The 5,000-nt window shown below is 44.3% G+C and overlaps 1 protein-coding gene across 4 annotated transcripts in view; it reads left to right on the top strand.

Moving 5' to 3' along the window:
* The window catches only part of LOC125035809, a 113,715-nt gene that overhangs the window by 53,963 nt on the left and 54,752 nt on the right, over positions 1 to 5,000 (top strand). For 2 of the 4 annotated variants that reach the window (XM_047628028.1, XM_047628027.1), the window contains exon 2: positions 354 to 401. The exons of the other annotated variants lie outside the window; for them this stretch is intronic. The gene's annotated coding sequence lies outside the window, so the exon portion shown is untranslated. The remainder of the gene's footprint in view (positions 1 to 353; positions 402 to 5,000) is intronic. 4 annotated transcript variants of the gene reach the window in all.

Here is a 5,000-nt window from a genome sequence, read left to right as displayed (position 1 = left end):
TCTCTCTCTCCCTCTCTCCCTCTCTTCCTCTCTCCAGTACATTCTTCAAACTGACCGCTTCACCAAAACCAATATGCTAATCCCCCTCCCCCATCCCCTACCTCCCTCCCCACACCCCTTCCTCTCACACATTTCAGAAAACGGACATCCTATATATAGACACAGAATCCCCTCATAACCTCCCCCCCCCCCCCCCTCGTGGCTAAGAAGATTCCCTCCCTTTGCCAATCCGATCTTCAGGGCATCCGCAACGTGTCACGAACATGTCGCCCCAATACGTCACGAATGGGAAGAAGATCAAGGCGATGTACAATTATGGTGTACTTATATCTCCGTGTCTTTTCCTTCCGCAGGTTAGTGTCGGAGTGACCGCGGTAAGGTCGGGAGCTTCGTAGTGTGTGGTGAGTTGCGAGAATTGTTTTTGAGATTTCCTTTCTTCCTTCTTTAATTGTTTGTTTGTTTGTTTCTTCTTTATTTGTTTGTTATCTCCTTCCTCCCTTCGTTCCTTTCCTGTGTTGATTTTATTCCTCCTCCTCCTCCGTCTTTTTTTTCTTTTTTTCATCTTCATCTTCATTTTCATCTTCTTTATCTTTCCTGTTCTTTCTTTTTCTTTTTCTCCATTTTGTTGTTTTGCTTCTGGGTTTTAATCCGTGTAGATGTCTATTGTTGATGCATTTTTGTAAATGTTATTAACAGTATTGATAACTATTCTGTTTCATCATTATTAATTGTTATTGTTTTTATTTATGCTAATGACAACATGGACAGCCACAACAATGATGATAATTCCAATAATGTTACCATTATAGTTTTTATTATTATTATTATTAGTAGTAGTAGTAGTAGTAGTAGTAGTAATAGTAGTAGCAGCATCGTCATCGTTATTATTATTATTGATTTGGTGTTCTCATCATTATCGTCATTCATTATTAAACTATTGAAATTATTGCAAAGCCAATACTACATATTTACCACATTTCGTTCAGCCCTCGACCATATTTACGCTGTAGCACCAGACGCTCAAAATAATTACTTTCACCAACGTCAGGATTTAGCGAAGAAACAAGGTCCCGTTATTGCAACAGAGGAGCAACAGAAGGTCCCGAGTTCCTGTTTATTTCTTCTGCGCGATGATATTTGCGATTTCGTTTTTTATTAATTTACTTGTTTAATTAATATTGATTTGTGTGTGTGTGTGTGTGTGTGTTTGTGTGTGCATCCGTGCGTACGTATTTGCACATGTGTGCGTGTGTGTGTGTATTTATCCGTGTACGTGTATGGGTGCGTATGCGTGTGTATCGCTGATGCGTGAAAGGTATGAAAAGTTACGTCGCTGAAGGTCATTCCTGTAGTGCGTATAATGATTTCGTTCATTTTAGGGATAACTAACCCGTCAGTGCATTTTTCTTTGATGGAAGAATAAAAAAAATGCTTTTGTTGATGCTGACAGCGATAGATAATGATTTTTATAAATTCATAACAACTTCCAGGCGACGGCAAAGTGTACGGACAGTGATGGAATGTTTCCGGCTTTGTGTAATGAACTTAATGGCAAAACAAAATGGTAGTATGCCGTGATGGGTTTGCGCGGGAAGAGAACTATATTGAGAGAGAGAGGAGGAGGAGAAGAAGAAGGAGAAGGAGAAGGAGAAGGAGAAGGAGAAGGAGAAGGAGAAGAAGGAGGAGGAGAAGGAGAAGGAGGAGAAGGAGAAGGAGGATAAGGAGAAGGAGGATAAGAAGAAAAAGAAGAAAGAGAAGGAGAAGGAGAAGGAGGAGAGAGAAAGAGAGAGAGAGAGAAGGAGAAGGAGGAGAGAGAGAGAGGAAGAAGGAGAAGGAGGAGAGAGAAATAGAAGGAGGAGGAGAGAGAGAGAAGGAGAAGGAGAGAGAGAAGGAGATAGAGACAGACAAGGAGGAAGGAGAGGAGACAGAAAAGGAGGATGAGGAGGAATATGAAGAGAGAAAGAGAAAGGGAGAAGAAAAGAGATAGAAGAGAAAGAGAAGAGAGAGAAAGGGAGAAGAGAGAATAGGAGACGGAAGAGAAAGGGAGTAATGAAAGAGAAAGGGAGAAGAGAAGAGAGAGAAAGGGAGAAGAGAAGAGAGAGAAAGGGAGGAGAGAGAGAGAGGGAGGGAGAACAGGAAAAAGACAGACAGACAGGCAGAGACAGACAGACAGACAGACAGACAGAGAAAACTAACTAGATGAATAATGGGCAATAACGAATCAAAGTGCAAAATCACAAAGCAGCAGCAGGCGTAAAATAAACTCAAGTGGCGTATATTTGGCGTTACTACACAGCACAGGGAGCCATTGTTCCAAGTGCGGTAACAAGAGGCGCGCGGACTTGGCAACAGTGCAGCAAACACGGACGTGGCAACAATTGGCCGTAGAATTAGGACGAAAATATAGGTTATCCGTAAACAATTTGATTGTAATGGGTGTAGAGTAAAGTGATAGTTATCGTAAGTGTTTTTTGTATTTTGTTTCTTTATGTGTAAAGTATTGGTGTTTTTGTTTTCAAAGATTTCGTAGAAAGTAAAGTTATTTATCTTTTTTTCCTTAAGTGTTTTTTTTTTTTCTATCATGATATATTTGAGAGGATTGCAGCCAGAATTACATTGTCAGAAAATTAAAATGAACGAACGAACGAACGCACCTGTATAATTTTTCGTCTTATTCGTACCCAAACGCCACAAGAAAAAAAAAAAAAAATACATTCCCGCACATTCACATTTCGCAAACACTTCAAGAGGATAGAGAGAGAAAAATAAGTCGTTCTTTCACACTCTTATAGAAAATAAAGAAAGAGACGAAAAAGTTCCTCCACACTCCGGAGGAACAACAAATAAAAATAAAACGAAATGCGTAGCGTAGCGTTCGTGTCGCCGAGTGAAGGGAAACGAATGAACGCAGCCAAGGTCGTTCAGAATCTGGCGGCGGCGACGGCTTCGGCGAGCAACAAGTGACACGACCGGTTCGCTTGTTTCAAACTGAAAGTGCCCGTTTCGTTTTGTTTGCGTGTCAGCGTGCCTTTTGTTCCTCAGGGTATGTCGTGGGCGGAGGATTTTTTTATTTTATTGCTTATGCGTGCGTTTTCTTAGTTTATTTACCTTGCGAGGTTTGTTCTGTCTTGCTATCTCTTATTCTCTTTCTTGATTTTTGTTCGTTTATTTTGTTTGTCTTGTTTTCTTCTTCGTCTGTTCGGTCTTTCTCTATTTGTTTCTTTTTTTTCTAAACTTTTTCCCCTTCCTCTTCCTCCTCCTCCACCATCACCTCCACCTCCACCTCCACCTCCACCTCCACCTCCCTCCACCATCACCTCCACCTCCACCTCCACCTCCCTCCACCTCCACCTCCACCTCCCTCCACCTCCCTCCACCTCCACCTCCCTCCACCTCCACCTCCACCTCCCTCCACCTCCCCCTTCCTCCTCCTCCTCCTCCTCCTCCTCCTCCTCCTCCTCCTCCTCCTCCTCCTCCTCCTCCTCCTCCTCCTCCTCCTCCATCCTTCCTCCTTTTTGCAACTATGGCCCTTCTTTGCCCACTCCTTTGTCTCTCGCTGCGTATCCTTCCCGAGGAGAGAGAGTGAAGGGACATCCTAGATCCTCGCGTCTCGTAAAGGAATGCCGTTGGCCTTCTCTGGGTTATCCTAGCCTCGAGGGGGGAAGAGGGGTGAAAGAAAACGGAAATGCGAGACAAAAGGATGAGGAGAGGGAAGGTTAAAAGGAAAGGAAAGAAAGGAGGAGGAGGAGGAGGAGGAGGAGGAGGAGAGGGGATGAAGACGGATAGGGGGTAAAGGGAGAGGAGTAGGAGATATTAAGGCGAGGTAAAGAGAAGAAGGAAGGAGGAAGACTGAAGAAATGAAAATTCTGAAGGAGAGACTTACAGAAAAAAAATAAAAATACCCGAGTATCCCCTTTTTTTATCTCAAGACTACGGAGAGCGTCAGAGATGATGAGGAAAGATGAGGCGGGGGAATATGCCGAGCGTACGTGAACAATGAACAGTTTTGAGCGTTCAACTCACGCCCTGAACAACCCCGGCGTGAGGGCCTCGTGGTCGGGTCGGTGAACAAGCACAAAAGCCGCAGGTATGATGACGAAGCACACGGAGCGGGGGCAAGATGGCGGCGGCGGGCGGGGGGAGGGGAAGGGGGAAGGGGGGGGGGCGAGAGACAAATAGTGCCAGGTTTGATAATTTTTGTTCCTCCTTTGTTATGGATTGATCTGTTACCGAATGAATATTTATTTATATATATTCTTTTCTTTATTATTTTTATGCTTTTTATCTTATATTTATTTATTTTCGCCAGGGAGCCGCTAAGAGGCCATGGCGAGTGTGTCTCCTTTTTTTTTCCTTAATTTGACCGACTTCTAAAATGGAAGTTTGTAACTTTGCACTCACACGGCTTCAACACGTAAGCAGAAGTTAACCACATTTAAGACATGTTTCTATGGGGAAGTTATAAGGCTTGAGGAATCTTGTCTTGTGTTCCTGGTGCGTCTTTCTTACTTGTTTTTTTTTTGTACCCTCCCTCCCTCCCCCTCCCTCCTCTCCCTCTCCCTCTCCCTCTCCCTCTCCCTCTCCCCTCGCTTTCCCTTTTACGCTCCTTCGTCCTCTCCCTTCCTCCTTCCCTTTTCCTTTTTTCCCCTTTGTGTGTCTCTCCTCTCTCAGTTACTCTTGCTTGCCTTTGTCTCTTTCATACTATGATTGATATTCCCTGTGTCGAAATTTCTCTTCTTTCTCTCGGCGGTAACCAGTTTCCTTCTCATGCCGTACCTCCCCCACTCTTCTCTCTCCCCTCCCTCTCTCCTCGCTACCCCTTCCCGTTCTCCCTCTCTTCTCTCTTCCCCTTCACCTCCCTCTCACTTTTCTCTTCTCTTCTCTTCTCTTCTCTTCTCTTTCCCCGTCCTCCCTCTCCCTCCCCTTGCATCTACCCCTCGATTATTTCCCCTTCATTCTACACAGCACTCCTCCTTTCGGTTCCCCTACCCCCATCCCTC

Source organism: Penaeus chinensis, chromosome 20 (assembly GCF_019202785.1).
Source record: "Penaeus chinensis breed Huanghai No. 1 chromosome 20, ASM1920278v2, whole genome shotgun sequence".
NCBI classification, from domain to species: Eukaryota; Metazoa; Arthropoda; class Malacostraca; order Decapoda; family Penaeidae; genus Penaeus; species Penaeus chinensis.
The sequence above is the reverse complement of the archived record's forward strand: the minus strand, read 5'-3'. Positions and strand labels throughout refer to the sequence as shown.